At 42.0% G+C, this 22,929-nt stretch overlaps 1 protein-coding gene across 1 annotated transcript in view; it reads right to left on the bottom strand.

Moving 5' to 3' along the window:
- LOC124622184 (meiotic recombination protein REC8 homolog) overlaps positions 1-22,929 on the bottom strand; it is a 380,857-nt gene that overhangs the window by 99,698 nt on the left and 258,230 nt on the right. The window lies entirely within an intron of this gene.

The raw sequence follows: 22,929 nt of genomic DNA, 5'->3' as shown, positions 1-22,929 counted from the left end.
AGAATATTTGGAAAACTGAAAAGATTCCAGTTGAATGGAAAACAGCATTAATCCACCCGCCACGTACAATGGGAGACCCATAAGATGTCAATAATTATAGAGGAGTGTCATTTCTGCCAGTGGAATACAAAATATCAAAATTCTCCAGAACAGAGTGCTAGATACTTTAGACAAACAACTGGGAGAATATCAGGGTGATTTTCGAGAGGGAAGATCCTGCGCAGAACAAATTTTTAACTTAAAGTCAATAATTCACCATACAACATTAGCCAGAAAACCAATAATAGTGTCATTTATTGATTTCAAGAAAGCATTTGATTGTATAGACAGAGAAACAACAGATAAGGTCATTAGAGAATTTGGTGTTAAATCAAAATTAACAAATATAATTCGTGAAACACTAACAGGTACAATTTCTAAAGTCAAATTTATGGGAGAAGTATCTTAGCCATTTGAAATAAAACAAGGTGATGGTTTATCACCTTTACTGTTTAACTGCGTTCTACAAAAAAATTGTAAGGATCTGGAACACAGAGCTAAAAAATCGCAAAATTGAGCCAGTAACTCTGGCAATGAAACCAAATGGAATTAAGGTAAACTGCTTGGCTTTTACAGATGATTTTGCAATAACTTCAGAAAACCTGACAGAAGCAGTTATTGGAATGAACCTTCTGGAAAAAATAGCAAACAGAACTTGTCTCAAAATTTCAGCTAAAAAAACAAAATTCATGACAAATATAAAAAAATGTGACAAAATTCATAGAAAAACAAATAACTAAAATAGAGCGAGTAAATAAATTTAAATATCTTGGAGAAACTATACAACGGAATGGACTAGAAAAATCTGCACTAGATGTAAGAATTAACAAAGTGGAAAGAGCATATGGTCTGACCAAAAATATTTATAACAAGAAATGTATATCTAGAAAAACAAAACTAAAACACCACACCACAATGGTATGACAAGAATGTTTATATGGATCTGAGTGCCTAACGGTGAACTATAAGATGAACAAACTAGAGGCACTGGAAAGAAGGATTATTAGCAAAATAATGGGTGCAATAAAAACTGCAGATGGTTGAAAAATAAGAAGTAATGAAGAGATCTACAAAATTATTGAGAAAATATCTGAAGTAATGGACAAACGAAGATTGAGCTTTTTCAGACACATCTACCAAACGGATGGAAATAGGCTACCAAAACAAATACTCCTATACTTCTGGAAGAACAAATCGACAATAGCATGGATTACAGAAGTAAGGAAAGATCTAGAAAGAAACAACATCAAACGATCAGAAATAGCAGAAAGAAACTGTTTTAAAAATAAAATACTAAATTTGGAAGGCTTTCAAAGCAGAAGAATTAAAATATCAGGAACAACATGGACAGAAGAAAGGAAGAGACTTCATGGGGAGAAAATGGAGAAATAGGAAACAACAACGAAGGAAGAATAGGAACTGAAGTTGTCAACGTGATCCTAGTTGGTCAATATGACTGTAAAAAGAACAGTGTAAATCTAATGCTGTAATGATGAGAAATGCACATAGGTAATTACTAGTCACATAAGAAATTAAGTTTCAATCTTTCCTTATCTACTATATAGTGCCACTTAGCTACAATGTCATTATTGAAATGTTTCATTCAATACACACACACACACACACACACACACACACACACACACACACACAATGCTAAAGGAAATCTCTTATCAACCTGTCAATCTGTAACTAGTGTCAAGTCTCTGTAACTAGCTATCTGAATACCCAAAATGATGACATAAACTTTAAAAAAATGTTGAAAATAGGAGAAAAATTGTAATGCCAAGGATCGAACATCATTACCAAACAATGATTATTTAAATATGAACCAATTCTTTTCCACTGCTTCTTGGCTATACAGTATTATGTTTAAGAATGTGTCTACATGCCAAGATCTTATGTTTAAATGTAAAGCTGACTGCCAAAAGGACAAAACACAAAGAAAATTCCGCTATTCTACTTATGTGTGGTTTCCTTTCTTGCACCCTAATTTTAAATTATGATACTAATTTCGATTTCTTTTTAAACCATTATCAACTTTACTTCCAGTATGATTACAAAAAAATATGTTTCCAGGTGTTAAACTCAGCCAAATATCTGATTTTTTGCATAACATTTGTTAGCTAATCTTTGCCTGATGTTGCATGTGGAAGTATTGGACATGCTTACTGTCTTGACTCCACAGTGTGCTTATAGTTCAGTCAAGTAGTATTCAGCTGGTGCATAAGTTTGCAGTGTTTTTTCATAACTTTAATAAACACAACAAATACAGACAACAGAGACTTTAGTAATCAATAGTATATTATCTTTTACTATTTACGACAGTCAGCCAATGTTGTGATAACTTTTCGATTCCGTGACTGTAGAATTCATATGATTTTGAGATGAGTGATGTTTGGATTGCATTTTCATCGGTAAAGGATGTTCCTTGAAGGCTGTTGAAGAGAGCGGAAAAAAAGAAAATCTGCGGGAGCCGGATCAGGTCAATAGGATGTGTGGGGAATGACTTCCAAATCAACCTACTGCATAGCGTTTTTTGCCAGTCTAGCAGAATATGGGCAGGCATTATCATGGAGTAGCATCACTTCGTGCAATCTTCCTGGTTGTTTTTCTTGGACTGCACCTGTAAGATATCTCAGTTATTAATATTGGCACAAAAATGTGGTGAATAAGGTTGGTGCGGAATGACTTTCCAACCAAACTATTGTGTAGTGTTTTTTGTCAGTTGCACATAATGTGAGTGGGTGTTATCATGGCATAGCATCACTTCATGTGGTCTCCCTGGTCATTGTTGTTGGACTGTACCTGCAAGGCATTTCAGTTTTGGCAGTAAATGTCAGCACTGATGGTTACACCTCAGGGAAGCAATTTGAGTTCACCACACTGTCACTGTTCCGCTAGTTGCATAACATTATCTTTTGTGGATAAGTGTAGGTCTTTGTATGGAGACAGGGTGGCTACTCAAACTTGGAGAAAAAAAAGAAAAGAAAAGAAACAAACAAACAAACTGGGAATTCCAGGTGTGAGGAAGAAGATGGTATCAAGAACCTCCTGATAAATTAATGACGAGTGTGAGAGAGGGGAGGGGGGGGGGCAGCATTCCACAATAATGACTTGTCTTTCCTCTCAGCTTGTATACCACGCATTAAGCAGTAGATTAACCATACTTTTTAAACATCAATAACTTACATGGAATAATATTCATATAATTAACTCATTTTGAAATACTAGGTATTTTTAAATTATTGATTTGTAAAAATTAATAAAACTCAATTTCAATGCTACATAAAATATTCAGAATTCCCTGAGATTTTATGAAATTTCTTAAATTTCTCTGATCTTCGTAGGTAAAACATAATTACTTGAGACTCCCAGGTTTTCCAGAAGAATTGCCACCCTGAGGGAATTGCTGCATTGTATGGGTTCAACCACTTCTTTATTTTCCTTATGTTACTATAAAGATACCATTTCTCATCACCAGTGATGATACAGAATAGGACTAGTCAGAGCTGTTCTCAAGCCAATTGGTGACAAGCAAGCAGAGATGCACATATGGCCACCAGGTGATTTTTGTAATTTTGGCTTAGAACATGTGGTATCCATGCACCCAATTTTTGAGCCCTCCCCACTGCATGTAAATGGTGCATGATGGTGGAACAATCACAGTTCATCACATTTGCCAGTTCTCAACTGCACTGAAGCCGATCATTGTGGATTAATGCATTCTATGATGTTCATCAAACCACAAAGGTCTTCCTGAACGTGGATAGTCACTAATGTTAAAACAATCCTCATTTAAATGAGAAGCATGTTTTGCTAACAAAATTTATGTTATTTAAACTTTCTGTAGTAAAAAAATTTCAAAAATTTTGGTCTTTTTAATTTTTTTTCAAAAATGCCAGTTTCTTGTGCTACTAGCACAAAGTTCTCCACAAATCTGAGTGCTGTAAATTTTTTTGCATCCAATAGCAAGGGTGCTACAGTCTGTCAAAAGATATCAAGTTTTTCAAATTTCCTGCAAAATAACAAAGTATCAAGTTTTTGAGCACTTTCATTTCTGTTTCTGTTTATATCGTATATCATGTTACATATATTGGAACTAAACATTTCACTCTGTGATATTCATTTACTCTGTGTGTCATCCCCTGTTTCCTAGGCATCCATCTATCGTGACAGTGTACATCAACCTTTGGCACACTTGAGGTGAATATGTGAGTCACTTCCGACTTTTTGATGGGGAAGTTCCTTGGTGCACCAGAAATGTATAGAATGATAGAATTAGTATAAACAGATCAAAAGGGATTCACCTGAGCTCTGGGGCAAGTGTCTTTGACTACTAATCAAAATGTCCTGGGTCCCAGGTCCGAACAACCACTGCTAAAATTATGAATAAAAATGACTACCGACTGTAGATATATATACTTCTGGTACAATAAGTTACTTTTATTCTTCCAATGGCTTTGTCAAAGAGGGCAAAGGAGTGGTCAGAGGTCCAGAGCACTGCCTTGCGCTTCGGGTTGGAAACTGCCCCCAAAAGTTGGAAGCATCAGCAATGATCAGCAGCATGAGGCTGCAGAAGTCAATGGAAACCACTGTGTTAAAGACATATAATGTGTATTCATATGACAAGTAGCCATAATTGAGAAAAAAGTGTAATGATGTTCTCTCCATTGGTGAAAGATCCCAGCTTAGTTCCATTTCGATCTCCGGGAGGGGACAGCCAAGGAGGAGTTGATCACGAGAAAAAGACAGAATAACCAACAATGAGGAAACCTCTATGAGTTGGAGCACGGAATTTCAGAAGGTTGAACCTAGTAGGAAAGCTACAAAATCTAAAAAGAGTATTACGGACACACAACACCGTGATTCCAATACAACATTAATTTATTTTTCTCCAAGGAACGTACATCATGGAATATAAAACATAAATTCAAGGATAATCAATATTTCCAGAGTTTCTATAATTACAAATATCAACCCGCAACACCCTCCCCGCCCTGGTCATCTTCTAAAGGAATGACCAGTTGAACGGGACGTGAGATTATGGATCCTTCTGAAGTTCGTAAGGTTACAGTTCGTATTTTCCCATCTCTTCCTTCACGAAGACCTTCTATCCGCGCCTTCCTCCACATGTGTCCTGAACGAACATCCTCTTGTAGAAGAATGACATCACCCAGCTGGAGTCTTCCTGAACCTGGCCTTGGTTGATGAGTTTCATGGAAGTTCTTGAGCAGGATCAGATATTCATTCTTCCAACTGTTCCAGAAGTATTCTACCATCTTCTGCAGCCGTTGAAATTCCTTAGACAAGTCCTTTCTAACTGGACCAGTAGGTAGTGTTGTGAGTTGATCACCTACAAGGAAATGTGCGGGCATCAGTGGCTCAGATTCCTCTCCCCCTTGCGTAATTGGTCTAGAGTTTAGTGCTGCTTCTATGCTGACCAGGATTGTGCTGAGACCTTCTTCGTCCACCTGTGACTGTCCTAAAACTTTTCTCAGGCAGCATCTGAGATCCCACCATCTGTTCCCAGAATCCTCCCCACCAAGGCGCGTGTGGGACGATGAATTTCCAAGTGATGGCTTGCTGGGTGAAGTACTTGTGCGTCTTGCTTGCCATGAGAGCCTGTCACAGCTCCTTCAGCTCTAAGTGCGTGGCATGGAAGGTAGTAGCATTATCAGTGTAAATTGAGCTGGGCACTCCTCGTCTTCTGACAAACCTTTGTAGGGCTTGAAGAAATCTGTCAGTTGACATATCTGAGCATAGTTCCAGGTGTATGGTTCGTGTTATTGGGCATTCGAATAGAGCAATATATGCTTTCTTCGTAATATGTCCTTGTCTGACGTATAATGGACCAGCAAAGTCAATACCTGTTACTGTAAATGGTTTCAGTGGTGAGACTCGTTCAGCTGGTAATGGAGCCTCAGTTTGTTGAACAACGTGAGCTTTCACCATCTTACAAGGTAGGCAACGGTGTAGAACATGTTTAATTGCCTGTTGACCTCTAAGAATCCAGAATTCTGTTCTCAGTTCAGATAACACTATGTTTACTCCAAGGTGATGCAAACGAATGTGAGTCTGCTGGATCAGTAACCATGTGAAATGATGATGTCCTTCAAGAAGAATTGGATGGCGTTGATCTCTGGGTAATTCTGCAAACTGCAGCCATCCACCGAGACGAATAAGACCATTATCCAAGAATGGGTTGTAGTGAACTATCTGAGAATTGCGTGGTAGAGGCATGTTGTTGTATAGTGCATGCAGTTCGAGCGCAAAATGTTGCTGTTGAACAACTTGAATCCAGTAAGTGCGTGCTTCGCCCAAATCTGATGCTGTTAGTTCTCCAGATGTTCTGTTTTCTTTCAATAAGTGCCGTTTAAAGCGAAGTACCCATACTGTAACTCTTAACAGCTTGAAGTAGCTACTGTACCATGTAGCTGTTAAAATAGGAATCGTTGTTTGTACCATGAAGACTTGGTCTGTTAATTTCTTGCTCTTCCATCTGTAAAATTCGAGGCCACTGTGTTCTGTTCTTTGTTAACCAAGCAGGTCCATGCAACCATACAGAAGCATGGTGAAGTTTATCTGCTGTGGTACCTCTGGAGGTTAGATAGCTGGATTTTCGTCATCAGGGCAGTGACGGATTTGTTAGTCACTGTATTTCTGTAACACGGTTTGACACAAAGGTTTTCCATCGATTAGGGTCATGTTGTATCCATCCTAAGGCTACAATTGAGTCAGTCCACAATGTTGCACGACTTGCATTATAGCTCGTGGCCTTACAGAAATAAAGAAGTAGTCTTGATCCAAGAAGTGTTGCTAGAAGTTCCAGCCGTGGAAGAGTTATTTTTTTGACGGGAGCTAGTCGGTTTTTACTGCAAACTAAATGGACTGATGCCATATTTGTTGTGGTGCACTGTACATAAAGGACTGCTCTGTAGCCCTTGTCTGATGTGTTACAAAAGACATTGATTTCTGGCTCAGTGTTCTCAGATACACCAACCCATCGGGGCATTTTTATGTGTGAACATGATGGCAATGTTGATACCCACATTCGCCAGCGTTTCCTAAGATCAAGAGGTAAAAGCTCATCCCATTAAATTCCTCTTGACCAAATTTCTTGAAAAATTATTTTTGTAGTGAGGGACACAGGCGTCAACAAACCCAGTGGGTCATAGAATCTAGCAGTGTTTCGTAGTACTTCTCGCTTAGTGGCAGGACGATTTATAACATTCTCGGTAACATTGTTGTGAACAACACTGAGCGTATCAGTCTGTGTGTTCCAGTGGACTCCCAATACCTCTGTATCTGTAGTGTTTATGACACCTTCTGATTGCCATATTCCAATCAGTTGGCTTGAATTTGTGGCCCACTTTGCCATTGGTAGACTGATCTGTCCCATGAGTGATGTAAGCTCATAATATATGTTAATTACGGCATTGTCATCTTTAGCACCTGCTACAAAATCATCCATGTACATATTATCTTCAACAAGTAAAGCAGCTTGCGGAAAATTCGTTTTGTGTATTACAGCAAGTTCTTTTAGCGTGGCTGCAAGAAGAAACGGACAGCAGGTAAGTCCGAAAGGTAGCCGGGTGTAGCAGTATGTAATCCTTTCGTCAGTTGTAATATAATTTCCTTGTTCACCTACGATTACTTTGTACCAAAAAACCTCGTGAGATCTCTATCCTTCCTGTGAAGAACTAACTGTAGAAATGCTTGTTTGACATCGGCAATTAAAGCTATTTGATGTAGACGATATCTCAGTAATATTGAAAGAGTGTCAGGAAGTAAATTAGGACATATTTCTAAAGTCATTCAATGAACGTGCATTCTGGTCGTGCGCCGAACCATCACAAACAATCCTCCATTTGATGACACCTAACTTTTCTTTCTTTACTGCATGATGTGGCAGATAAAATGTGTCATGCAATTTCTGTCCAGAAGGGGTGACTTCCACATGTTTCTTCTTGATGTGTTCTATCATTTGCGCCTCGTAAATTTGTTTCAGTTTCTTGTTCTTCGTAAATTTTTTCTCCAGTGAAGCAAATCTCTTCTCTGCTTGCTGAAGATTATTAGATAACATAACATTGGGTTTTGTGGGGCAAGACACTACTCTTATTTTGTTTTCGATGCAGTAGGATTTTGAGAAATCTTGCAATAACCCCAATTCCTTCTGATTCAGAGTTGTTTCATCTTCTGTGATTCCCATTGTTTCTAAATTCCAGAAACGTCGTAAAATATCGTTGGTTGTTGTCACTGTCTCTAAACTGATGTAGTTTGCCATCACAAGGTTAGCAGTGGTGCTTGATTTGCTTCCACTAAGAATCCAACCTAGAATGGAAGGTACCAGAACAACTGATGACGTTAGTCACATCAGAGGGGAATCTTTAACTATTTTCCAATAGTAATCTGCTCCGATAAGAATCTCGATGGGAAGATCTTCTGTACCATCCCTTAGGTCTGCAAAATGAAGTCCCCGTGTGCGTACAAGTTTTCTTAAATCGGAAGGCACAGTTGGGTGCGCGGAAAAGGAGTATGTGCTTTCAAACACATAGACGTCTTAGAATTAGTCCATGTACCCTGTAGTGTGAATTCTACGACTCTACGGTGCGTTGAAGTCGCGGATGGCATTTCAAAGGCGTTGACAGATAGATCACGATGTTCTATAGTTCGCCTAGCTCATCAATCAGGAACTTGGAAATGAAGCTTGACTGACTACTGCTATCCAGAACGCAGCGGTAAGTTTGCTTAATCCTGCGGGTCCACTGACCCAAACTCGAGCTGTCTGAAGATAAGTAAAACCTGTTGAACTTACGTCGATTCTCCCTACAGATGTAGAGCTACTTTGCTGAGAGGATGATGAAGAGGCAGCAATGTCAGTACAGATGGCTTTGTGATGACTTTTCTTGCACTTAGAACACGAGACCTTGCCCTTCTTACAGCAGTTTCTAGCATTATGACCTCGGTTTAGACATATAAAACAGCGATTATCTTGCTTTAGTTTATCGATACATTGTTGGCTGTCAGTTACTATGTTGCATTCTTGGGCCCAATGAGAGTGAGCTTCGCAAAGTGGTTGCACCGGTACTTCTCGTTTAGGCTTACGCGGATTTTTCGCTTGCTTTGAATTTATGTGAAGCGCTGCTGCAGTGGGCGTGAAGCTAGGAGATGACCGATATTCTGTACAAATCTTTTGTGCAGTGAGAGCACCACGAACTACTTCTTCCAAAAAGTTTAGTAGTTTCAGTACATCTCCTTCCGCTACTTTGGTTCTTCTAGCATGAATGACCCATTTCTGGCACATTTCAGCGGGAAATGCACTCAGAATTTTCAGAGTGAGAATTTTACCATATGCAACGACGTCTACTCCTAAGGCACGCAGTGCTTGAAATGACGGTTACATTCCAGGAATGTACTGTTCAGCATTTCAGGTGTCGCTGACTGTACAGGCTTTAGTGCATCCAAAAAATTCAGGTGCGCCTGTATAATGCGATTGCTATCTCTATCTATTCAATAAAATTTTCTTTGTTTCTTCATACGTGTTAGCGGTTATAGGTATTCCATCTACTAGCAACTTCGGTTCGCCTGACAGATACCCTCGTAGGAAAACATGTTTGTTTACTGTAGAAAGGGATAGGTCTTTATCAATGGTCGATTCAAATTGTTCCCAGAAGCGGGACCACATTTCGACATCTCCACAAACTGACTCAAGCTTAATTGCTGGTAGCTTGACAGAGTGGAATACAGTTGGTTGTGTGAGCACTGGTGGTGGTGTGATATTCATCTGCGACGTTGTGGATGGAAGCTTGTAATCAATTGCTTTTGTAGCCTTCGCTATAGCACGCTTGACTTTATCTATAAATTCCTCACAGCTCAGCACGTCTGCATTGTATTCATCATCAGAGAGAAAATTATGAATAGTGTCATCTAATGAAACAAGCTCCTCTAGAGTTTCTTGAAGAGGTTCCCTGTAATGTTCAAAATCATCAAACGAGCTTTCTATGGTAAGAGCATCAACAGCTGCACAAAACTGCGTAGCATTAGTCCTCACCCTAGTTCGCTTTCTTTTGATGTTTGCTAACTGTATCTCGGATTCGTCCTGCATTATGTTTTACTAAAGACGGCTGTTGTAAGATTGTTTACAAGTGCGCTTGTGAATAGCTTAAATGTTTAACAAGCAGCGTATGCGCAAACGTAAATGAACAAAAACCTTTTAACAAAACTAGCTACTCTGAGTGCAAGTTCCAGGCTTGCAATACAAAGCCGCAAAAATTGTTTTGAAGCAACCAGTTCATGCGATCATATTATATTGGAATCGACTTAGCTTGCAATGTGGTCCGACATCGTCTGTTGTGTCCTGCAGTGTGAAGTAAGCCGTTAATTGTTGAAATCTCGCAGGAAATCGCAACCGGCATGAAAATATTACGAGCACACAACACCGTGATTCCAATACAACATTAATTTATTTCTCTCCAAGGAACGTACATCATGCAGTATAAAACATTAATTCAAGGATAATCAATATTTCCAGAGTGTCTATAGTTACAAATTTCAACCCGTAACAAAGAGAAATACAAAAACTCAGGATCAGTAATGTGAAATGCAAAGAAGATAAGAATTTTTGGTCAGACAAATATGGGGTAATATCAACAGCAGCAGAAAGTGGTATAATTCGTTACAAATAGGAAGCAAGAGCAGAGAGAAAGTTACTGTGGACAGTTCAGTTCAGCAATAGGGTTATTCTCATCAGATTTGACAGTAAACCGATGCCGCCACGGTAATTCGGGTATACAAGCAAACATTGCAAGCAGAGGTTGAGGAGATAGAGGAAGTATATGAGGGTATTGAGTGGATAATTCAGTATGTAAAGGGAGATGAAAATGTAATAGTCATGGGGGATTGGAACACAATTATAGGGGAAGGAACAGAAGAAAGGGTTATGGGAGAATATTGGCTTGGCAGTAGGAATGAGAGAGGAGAAAACTAATTGAGTTCTCCAATAAATTTCAGATGGTAACAGTGAATACTCTGCTCAAGAATCACAAGAGGAGGAAATGTACTTGGAAAAGACTGAGAGATAAAGGAAGTTTCCATCTGGATTACATCATGGTTAGACAGAGATACCAAATTCAGATATTGGATTGTACGGTGTACCCAGGTGCAGATATAGACTCAGATCACAATTAAGTAATAATGAAGAGTAGGCTGGAGTTTATGGGACTCGTCCAAACAAATCAATGTGGAAGAAAGTGGGATACTGAGAAATTGACGAATGACAAGATGTGCTTGAAGTTCATTAAAGATGTGGCTACTGCAATAAGGAACACCAAATAGGCAGTTCAGCTGATGTGAAGTGAACATATCCAAAAAAAGGAATCACAGATAATGTACAGGCAAACTTAGGTAAAAGGAAGGTAAGTGTAACGAAACCATAGGTAACACATCTACATCTATCTACATCTACATCCACACTCCGCAAGCCACCTGACAGTGTGTGGCGGAGGGTACCTTGAGTACCTCTATCGGTTCTCCCTTCTATTCCTTTCTCGTATTGTTCGTGGAAAGAAGGATTGTCGGTATGCCTCTGTGTGGGCTCTAATCTCTCTGATTTTATCCTCATGGTCTCTTCGCGAGATATACGTAGGAGGGAGCAATATACTGCTTGACTCTTCGGTGAAGGTATGTTCTCGAAACTTTGACAAAAGCCCGTACCGTCTCTCCTGCAGAGTCTTCCACTGGAGTTTATCTATCATCTCCGTAACACTTTCACGATTACTAAATGATCCTGTAACGAAGCGCGCTGCTCTCCGTTGGATCTTCTCTATATCTTCTATCAACCCTATGTGGTATGGATCCCACACTGCTGAGCAGTATTCAAGCAGTGGGCAAACAAGCGTACTGTAACCTACTTCCTTTGTTTTCGGATTGCATTTCCTTAGGATTCTTCCAATGAATCTCAGTCTGGCATCTGCTTTACCGACGATCAACATTATATGATCATTCCATTTTAAATCACTCCTAATGCATACTCCCAGATAATTTATGGTATTAACTGCTTCCAGTTGCTGACCTGCTATTTTGTAGCTAAATGATAAAGGATCTATCTTTCTGTGTATTCGCAGCACATTACACTTGTCTACATTGAGATTCAATTGCCATTCCCTGCACCATGCGTCAATTCGCTGCAGATCCTCCTGCATTTCAGTACAATTTTCCATTGTTACAACCTCTCGATACACCACAGCATCATCCGCAAAAAGCCTCAGTGAACTTCCGATGTCATCCACAAGGTCACTTATGTATATTGTGAATAGCAACGGTCCTATGACACTCCCCTGCGGCACACCTGAAATCACTCTTACTTCGGAAGACTTCTCTCCATTGAGAATGACATGCTGCGTCCTGTTATCTAGGAACTCCTCAATCCAATCACACAATTGGTCTGATAGTCCATATGCTCTTACTTTGTTCATTAAACGACTGTGGGGAACTGTATCGAACGCCTTGCGGAAGTCAAGAAACACGGCATCTACCCGTGAACCCGTATCTATGGCCCTCTGAGTCTCGTGGACAAATAGCACACATGAAATACACTGAGCTGAGATAAATCATGGGATGCCTTCTAATATCCTGTTGGACCTCCTTTTTCTTGAGGTAGTGCAGCAACTGAACATGGCATGGGCTCTACAAATCGCTGGAAGTCCTTGCAGAAATAATGACCCATGAGGCCTCTATAGCCACCCTTCACTGCTAACGTGTTGACAGTGCAGGATTTTCTGCACGAACTGACCTCTCGATTATGTCCCATAATGTTTGATGGGTGGCCAAATCATTTGCTTGAACTGTCCAAAATTTTTTTCAAACCAATCGCAAACAATTGTGGCCCAGTTACACATTGCCATCCATAAAAATTCCACTAATGTTTAGGGACAGGAAAGTCCACAAAAGGCTGGAAATGGTCTCCAAGTAGCTGAACATAATCATTTCCAGTCAATGATCAGTTCAGTTGGATCAGAGGACCCATTTCCTCCCAGGTAAACACAGTCCACAACATTATGGAGTCACCAACAACTTGCACAGAGCCTGGCTGACAACCTGGGTCCATGGCTTTGTGGAGTCTGCATCACACTCGAACCCTGCCATTAGCTCTTGCAAACTGAAATCAGTAGTCACCTGACCAGGGCACGATTCTCCAATCATTTAGGATCCAACCGATATGATCATGAGACCAGGTGAGATACTGCAGGCGATGTCATGCTGTTAGCAAAGGCACTTGCGTCAGTCGTTTGCTGACATAGCCCATTAGTGCCAAATTATGCTGCACTGTCCTAATGGATACATTCATCGTACATCCCACATTGATTCCTGCAGTTATTTTATGCTTTGTTGCTTGTCCGTTAACACTGTCAACACTATGCAAACACTGCTGCCCTTGGTCGTTAAATGAAGGCCATCAGCAACTGTGTTCTCCATGGTGAGAGACACTGTCTGAAACTTGGTATTCTAAGCACACTCTTGACACTGTGTATCTTGGAATACTGAATTCCCTAATTATTTCCAATAATGGAATGTCCCATGCAACTAACTCTAACAACCATTTCACATTCAAAGTCTGTTAATTACGACTGTGCGACCATAATCATGTTGGCATCCTTCTCACATGAATCAATGTACAAATGACAGTTCCACCAATTCACTAACCATCTTATACCTGTGATCTGTTTATGTTTGTATCACTATCCCATGATTTCTGTCACCACAGTGTACTTCAAGTGATCAACAAAAGAAGTATAAAAATGCTCAGGAAAAGACAGGAGTACAGCAGTATAAACCCCTTAGAAATGAAATAAATAGTAAATACAGGGCATCCAAGGCGAATGGCTGCAGAAAAGGTGTGAGGAGATTGAAAAAGAAATGATCGGCAGAAGGACTTATTCAGCATATAGAAAAGCCAAAACAATCCTCAGTGTAATTAAAAGCAAGGTGGTAACATTAAGAGTGTAATGAGAGTTCCACTGCTAAACACAGTTCTGATAGATGGAGATAGTACACTGAAGGTCTCTATGAGGGGGAGGACCTGTATGATGACATACTGGAAGAAGAAATTGGAGGCGATAGGGATGACAAAGGGGACCAGTGTTAGAGTCAGAATTATAAAGAGCTCTGGAAGACTTGAGATCAAATAAGGCAGAAGGAATAGATAAAATACCGTTGTGTTTTCTAAAATCATTAGAGGAAGTGAGAACCAAAGGCATATTCAAGCTGGGGTGTAAAATCTATGAGGCTTTAAAAAAATATCATCAACTGAAGTCCAAAGATAGCAAGGGCAGATTGCACAATCAGCTTCACAGCTCACGCATCCAAGCTGCTGACAAGAACAAGACACAGAAGAATGGAAGAGAAAACTGAGGGCCTATTACATGATGATCAGTTTGGTTAGGAAAGATAATGGCACCAGAGAGGCAGTTATCATGCTGTGTTTCATAATGGAAACAAGGTTAAAGAAACATAAAGACATGTTCATAGCATTCGTTGAGCTAGAAAAAGCATTGAAAAATGCCAAATGGTGCAAAATGTTTGAAATTCTAAGAAAAATAGGAGCAAGGGAGAACAATGAGATTTTAAGACAAAGAACAAAGTGCTCAGATTAAAAACAGTGTAAGACACGGCAGCAGTCTTTCACCCCTACTGCTCAATCCACACATTGAAGAAGCAATGATGAAAATAAAAGAAAAGTTCAAGAGTGGGATTAAAATTCAGTGTGAAGGGATATCAATGATAAGATCTGCTGATGACATTGGTGTTGTTGGTGAATATGAAGAAGAATTACAGGATCTGACAGATGGAGAGAATAGTTTAATGAGTATAGAATATGGCTTGAGAGTAAAGTGGAAAAAGCCAGTGGTAATGAGATGCAGCAGAAATGAAAATAGCGACAAACTGGAAATCACAAAGCAGATGAAGTTAAGGAATTCTGCTACCTTGGACGCAAAATTACCCATGAAGAATGAAGCATGGAGAGCATCCTGGCCAAAAGAAGTCTACTGGTATCGAACACTGGCCTTAATTTGAGGAAGAAATTTCTGAAGAGATACATTTGGAGAACAGCATTCAATGGTAGTGAATTGTGGACAGTGGGAAAACCAAAAGAAAACTGAATCAAAGAGTTTGAGATGTGGTGCTACAGGAAAGTATTGCAAATCAGGTGAACTGAGAAGAACTGAGGAGGTTCTCCACAGATCTGGCAAAAAAGGAAAACACAGAAAACACTAACAAGAAGGGCCATATGATAGGACATGTGTTAAGGCATCAGGGAATAACCTTCATGATACTAGAGTGAACTGTAAGGGGTAAAAACCCTAGTGGAAGACAGATATTTGAATACATCCAAAAAATAATTGAGGACGTAGTGTGCAACTGCTACTCACACATGAGGAGGGTAGCACAGGAGAGGAATATGTGGCAGGATGTGTCAAACTGTCAGAAGACTGATGACTAAAAAGACACAGCTCAACTTACATGAGCATGAATCAATGTCAAGAACTGACTCAGGTGTTGGATCTTGGCTCTTTACAAGAAGCCTTGTACCATGGTTACTGTGAGTCCAACCACATTTCTCAGGAGGTTTCCAGTTTCCCACCCAACTTTGGACTTATTGGCTCCATAATGAATTATGTTGCACAGCATCATTTGTCGATGGTAGCCGTGCAAGATTGAATTAGCTTTTTGTGCGAGCCTTGGTGAATAGCTGATACCACAAATCGTTTAGCATATGGGAACTGCTGACACCTCCACTATACAGTGTAACAGTAAACTGTTCTCTAGCTGTTATTATTTCTACATGGGTAATGGCTGGTTTCTTGAACACATCAAGAGCTGAGTTTAGGTGTTCATGTTTCTCAATAATGTTGCAAAACTTCATTTTTCCTTGGCCAAAAAAAAGTGGGTGTTGTATCACATCCACTAACACTGTGAGTGAATGAAATATGTACATTGACAGATCTGTAGGACGCAGTGCAAAACTACTTGTCTTCTGTACTTCCTCTTTCTGACTTGATGTCTGATCCTAAACCAGTTATGAGCACATGGAGATCAACATCTTCTCCCACTATGACAACACTTCCAGAAACATTGGTCCTTGAAAAGGAAGATGTTACAATCATTGCACCTTATTGTGCCTGTTCCACCATAATGCTACACTCTCGAAAACCCTTTTTACAGAAGTGTGATCAAGCCATTCTTGTTTCATTCACTGCACAAAGACTTGTCTTGAGGGTCTAGTTACCATCTTTGGTTCTACTACAACTATACCTGAAGAATCTTCCCTAGACCTATAAATTCTCTCAGCACTCTCTGTACAACATTGTTCCCCCTTGTATAAACACTCATTAAATACAGTAGCAAATTGAAATCCAAAATAGTGTTTCAGGTCAGAAACATAACTTTGGGCTGTTGATCTGAAGGAACACTTCCAGGCCAAGTTGGAGTCCACGCAAAACACCATGGCCGGTAGATGCGCAGTCGACAGGACATGCGTGGGGCGAACAGTAGTGGTGGGGGTTATAAGCAGACACTGTAGAGGAAATGCTGAGTGCTGGAGCGGAGGTGCCATTCTAAACTGAAGTCTGTGCTCATATGTTTTGTAAATATCAAGTGGAGGCCATCCACATCCACACTTGCATGAACATTCAAAAAGATCTGTCACCCCTGTTTTGGTTAGTACATAAAAGGAATTCCACTGAAAATGCAGCGATTAATTTTCACTTGGTTAGTTTTGTAACTTTCAGAGAAGCATCATGAGTGGTGAATTTTGAGGAACATTATGCATTACTCTTGTTACCATGTTAAAATTTGCTTCTCTTGGCAAAACACAGTTGTGTTTACAAAATGTCACCTCAGTAACACGTGCAGCCACAATTGTAAGAGAATTCTGAAACAGTGTTTTTTTAAGTGAAGAACTGAGGAAAAGTAAGGTCATTAGCTTGTGAAAAAGCACATCCTCAGTACAAAATAAATGTGTAATGTATTCAATTATGTTGTTCCCAAAACCATATCATCTCTCATTTTGCTAGCTCTCTATAGCCCAATTCTTTCATTAAAAAAGTGCTATCATTTGCCAAAATGTCTTTTTGATATCTCAAATTGCTTACGAAATATGAGGAGCATCATAAATATTTCGCTCTGTTTTTATCGCTGGCATGGTGTGATAACAAATGAGTGTGCTAGATCAGATGAATTTTCTCAAGACTGGTGACAAACTGAGACCTCCACACCAGTCTACAGAAAAATCTGATATGTTAGCTAAATTTCATATGCAGCAACATTTTACATAACGTGCACAAAACACAAAATCATAGCAACCCCTATTTTTCATTGCAAACTTTTTGAGTTTTCCACAGTGCCTTACTTCCATGTAAATAGCACAATAACTATCACTGTTAAAGAAATGATGGTTACATCATCATGAACCTAACATATAAAGCTAGACGTAATGAAAAAATGAAATTTTTTTGCCAAATAATTTCTGTAAAATCGTTTGAAAAAGACAGCAGGGTGTGTACATTGTTTCTGTCATCATAAACCAGTCAAAAGGTGGCAAATACTGTTGGCCCCCCTTCTGAATTAAGAAAATGCACATCAGCCACCATATCCTGCACAGACTCTACTTTGTATATAAGGTACTTTCCAGCAAAAATAAATAAATAAAAATTTTAAAAAAATGGTGCAGTTGTGTTCATCTCCATCAGAGGAGCAAAGGTGTTGTGGAAAAAATATTTTGTTCCTTTTAGCATGCCTTTTACTGAGAATACATACATTGGGTGAGGAGGAAGTTCACATTTCAGAAAGACTTTCACTACTTCTTCACTGTGTTTCTGTTGTGACAGTGCCACGACATTTAACAGTGCCGCCACGACAGTACGCGCAAATGGCGATAGAGGCGCTCCGCAACTCGGCGGAGCGCGAGAGCGCCACCTAGCTACGAACAGCGCCGGCCACATGTCACGGCATGGAGTCGAATGAGAGATACTGAGTTGTTATTATGTAACCAGCTATTGTTCATAAGTGAGTGTGTTTGAATATCCACGCAATTATTGGTGATTAAAGGTTATAACACTTTTTGGCGACGAGGTCAGATATTTTCACTGCGTTGTGGATTTGTGTGTTCGTGACGGGGCAGACATGGAACAGCTTATGCAAGCACTCATTGAACAACAAACACAGCTGACAGCTGCTATTCAGGTGTTGTCAACGTCGCTTACTCGTCGTTTGTCTTCCTCTTCTCCGCCTCCATTCCCTCCTTACGACGAGGCTGCTGAAGACTGGGAGAATTATGAGAAGCGTTTGCGGCAACACTTCTTGGCTTTCGGCGTTGTCAATGCTCCTATGTGTAAGTCGTTATTTCTATCTTGGATTTCCCCACGGATCTATCAGCTGCTATCTCAGTTAGCCGCTCTGCAGGAACCTGCCTCCCTGTCCTTCCAAGAAATGTGTGACTTATTGTCTAACTATTACCGCAAAAACACCCACGTCGTTGCCGCCCGCGTGGCATTCTACCGGTGTCGTAAACAGTCCAATCAATCTTACCGGGCTTGGGCGGCGGAACTACACGGTCTGAGTAGGAAATGTCAGTTTGTCACGGACACTCATCATGAGTCTTATGCTGATTCAATGGTTAGGGATGCTATTCTATGGCTTGCTCTTGATAAAGAAGTTCGGCAACGTGCCCTACAACTGCCAAACCTGTCGTTGTCGGAAGTTCTAAGCATCGCTCAATCCTTTGAAGTGTCTCACGCTGCTGGCGCGCAAATAGACTCGTGGTGTGATGTAGGCGCTGTATAGTCAACTTTCGACACGGACAATTTGCCTGTTTCACAGGAGAACGAAGATGTGGCAGCAATTCACTCGCGTAAACAACGTCACATTGGGCCGCAATGCTCGCAGTGAAAACAGCAACCACAGAAGCATGTTTGTTCCGGACTTCCTTCTTGTCCACGTTGTTTCGTACAGCATGACGGCCGCGTGTCCAAAACGTTGGGCCACGTGTAATTCAAGTAGGAAAAAAGGCCACATTGCTTCTGTGTGTCAGTCCCCTAAAGTTCCTGTCAACGAGGACGAGGCATCGGATGTGGATGTTAACTGTGTGCTTTCTCAAACAAATAAGTTGTTTGTTACTGTTCGTGTTCTGGATAAAGACATTCGCCTGCAAGTGGACACTGGCTCTGCAGTAACTCTCATTAATTCTCGCACATATTTGGAGTTGGGCTCCCCTCCCTTGTCTCCAGTTACGCGAAATCTGAGAACTTATAATAAACAGAAAATTCCTATCATTGGCCGTTTGATACTTCCACTGCCTACAAGTCTGTTGTTAGGCCCCTCACATTTTATGTGGTGGATCATGCGGGCACTGAAAACCTGTTCGGTTATGATGCTTTCCAGTTGTTCGGGTTCTCCATTGATGATGATGTGCACCTCATATCTGAGGATATTCCGTATCAACAGCTGGATTGATTGTGTTCTGAATTTTCGTCCGTGTTATCTGCTGGTCTGGGTCGTGGCAAGGATTTTGAAGCCCACATTACTCTTAAACCTACAGCTCGCCCTAAGTTTTTCCGGGCACGCCCTGTTCCGGTGGCGTTGCGTGCACCTGTCAAGGCTGAGATAGACAGGTAAACAGCTTCAGGGATTCTCCTTCCTGTTACCTCCAGCGAATGGGCATCGCCAATCGTGGTGGTTTCTAAACCAAACGGGAGTCTGCGATTGTGTGGTGATTTTAAAGCCACCGTCAACACTCAGAGCCTCATTGACACTTATCCTCTTCCCCGTCCTGAGGGGTTATTTACCAAGCTCGCTGGGGGCCAGTTCTTTTCCAAACTTGACTTATCAGAGCCGTACCATCAGTTGCCGTTGGATACTTCTTCCAGGGAATTTCTCGTCATCAACACTCCTTGTGGGCTGTATCAGTACCAGCAGTTACCATTTGGCGTTGCTAGCACACCGGCCATTTTTCAGTGTTTTTGGAACAGCTCACTGCTTCCGTTCCCGGCTGCATAAACTATCTGGATGACATTGTTGTCACGGGGGCCTCCACTGAGGAGCACCTTTGCAATTTGCGTTCACTGTTTCGGGTTTTGCATTCAGCTGGGTTGAAGTGCAATCTGGACAAGTCACAGTTCTTCCAACCCTCCATTGCGTATCTTGGTTTCCACTTGTCCCGTGAGGGTATACGTCCTCTACGTCAGCACGTTGCGGCCATTAACGCTCTACCCCGGCCGTCTATGGTCAAAGACCTTCAGGCGTTTCTAGGCAAGATTGCTTATTATCACAAATTCATTCCATCCGCGGCGGCACTAGCTCATCCTCTGCATCAGCTGTTATGGAAAAACGTCCCTTTCTGTTGGTCCGACGAGTGTGAGAAGCCTTTTGTCCGCCTGAAGGCTCATTTGCAGTTGGCGCCTTGTCTTGCTACATTCCGTCCGGGTCAGCACTTGGTTCTGGCGACTGACGCGTCACAGTATGGCCTAGGGGCTGTTCTCGCCTATCGGCATGAGGATGGGTCGGAACGACCCATTGCCTATGCTTCCAAGACCCTCAATGATGCACAACGGCATTACTCTCAAATCGAAAAGGAGGTGCTCGCTATCATTTATGCTCTAAAAAAGTTCAGCGTTTTTTTGGATGGTTCCAAGTTTCACCTCATCACCGACCACAAGCCGCTGGACTCTGTTCAGCCCATCGGCGTTGCTTCCAGATGAGGCAGCTCACCGCCTGCAACGTTGGGCCTTATACTTGTCTCGTTTTCACTATGAGATTCACTATCGCCCCACGGCCCAGCACGCCAACGTTGACGCATTGTCGCGATTGCTGATGGGCCCCGACCCGGTTTTCGATCATGATGAATTACTCTGTTTCCACATTGATGAGGAAGAACGTCGTGCGGTCGAGGGTTTTCCACTTACAGGTTCGCAGAACGCGTCAGCTACTGCGCGGGACCCGGTCCTGCGTCAGGTGATCGGTTTTGTTCAACGGGGTTGGCCGGACAGGACCAAGGGCCAGGCATCGGATCCCCTTCGCAACTACCATGCCTTGCGCCTTCGTCTGTCTGTTCGTGATGGTGTTGTTCTTCTGGCCATGTATGGCGCATCTCCACGGGTCGTTGTGCAGCCTCTCTTCGCAAAGATGTTCTCAAACTGTTGCATGAAGGCCATTGGGGGATTTCTCGGACTAAGTCCCTGGTCCGCAGGCACGTTTATTGGACCGGTATTGATTCGGACATCGCCCACATGGTTGCTGCGTGTGGTCAGTGTGCTCAACAACTGGCTGCAGCTCGTACAATGACCCCTCCGTGGCCTGATCCAGCGCAGCCATGGGAACGGGTGCACGCTCACTTTGCCGGCCCCTTCCTCGGTACTTATTGGCTACTGTTGATTGACGCCTTCTCAAAGTTTCCGTTTGTTGTTCGATGTCCGTCGCCCACCACTGCAGCGACGACGCTGGCATTGTCCAAAATCTTTGCGCTAGAAGGTCTTCCATCCACGATTGTCACGGATAATGGCCCTCAGTTCTCTTCGCAGGCCTTCCGTGATTTTTGTACTGGACAAGGGATTCGTCATGTTACAGCACCGCCCTTCCATCCGCAATCGAATGGGGAGGTCGAGCGCCTTGTCCGCACTTTCCAAAGCCAGATGAAAAAATTCCTTAGTGATTTTTCCACAGATGACGCTCTGCTGCAATTTCTGAGTTCTTATCGCTTCACGCCTCTGGGTGATCGCAGCCCTGCTGAACTCTTGAATGGCCGCCAACCGCGCACTCTACTGCACCTGCTTCACCCTGTCAGGCCTTGTGCTGTGTCCCCTAGTGCGGGAAAATACTCAGTGGGCGCCGACGTGTGGGCACGACGGTATGGATCTCGCCCTAAATGGATTCCAGGGGTAATCAAGGCTCTTTGCGGCCGCCGGCTTTGTGAAATACGTATGGACGACGGCATGGTTGTTTGCCATTACGACCAGATGCGCCCACGAGTGGTGGCCACGCCGGTGCCACTGCCCCTTCCTTCGCCTCCACCAGCCCGAGAAGCCAGTCCTGTCGCTGCTGCCGCTCTACCGTACGTGTTGATGCAGCCGACGTCGCTACCGCTTCCAAGTACGCCGGAACCGGCCCCAGTCGCGACGCTGCCTTCTCCGGGACCCATCTCGCTGGAGCACACCCCAGGTCCACGACACCTATGGATGCTGCTCCGGAGTTTTCACCCATCATCTCGTCCAGGAGGCATGTTCCACGCACAAGCTTCCGTCCTGGACATTTTCGACCATACTCTCATGTCTCTCTGCGGGATCTTCTCGGGGCCTCACAAGAGGCCATGGATGTCTCCGCACTGTCCATGTCTCCAAGGAAGTGAGTGTTTTTTTTTTTTTTTTTTTTTTTTCAAGGGGGAAATGTGTTGTGACAGTGCCACAACATTTAACAGTGCCGCCACGACAGTACGCGCAAACGGCGATAGAGGCGCTCCACAACTCGGCTGAGCGCGGGAGCGCCACCTAGCTACGGAACAGCGCTGGCCGCATGTCACGGCACGGAGTCGAATGAGAGATACTGAGTTGTTATCATGTAATCAGCTATTGTTCATAAGTGAGTGTGTTTGAATCTCCACACAATTATTGGTGATTAAAGGTTATAACAGTTTCATTATACATAACCTTTGGAAAGGGGTTAAAGGATCAATAGGAGTAACTTTAGTGCTCCCAGCTTTTATAATACTGGGTGCAGAAAGGACAGTCACAACCTTATGGTTTCTATGGTATGTTAAATTCTGGAAATTGTCATTGACCTTTCTTCTCATACCTTTGCTCCCTGTGTTTGACATGTGGGATAATTTACATCCTCCCTCTG

Source organism: Schistocerca americana, chromosome 1, assembly GCF_021461395.2.
Source record: "Schistocerca americana isolate TAMUIC-IGC-003095 chromosome 1, iqSchAmer2.1, whole genome shotgun sequence".
Classification (NCBI taxonomy): domain Eukaryota; kingdom Metazoa; phylum Arthropoda; class Insecta; order Orthoptera; family Acrididae; genus Schistocerca; species Schistocerca americana.
Note: the sequence above shows the minus strand (reverse complement) of the source record. Positions and strands in the feature narration are given on the sequence as shown.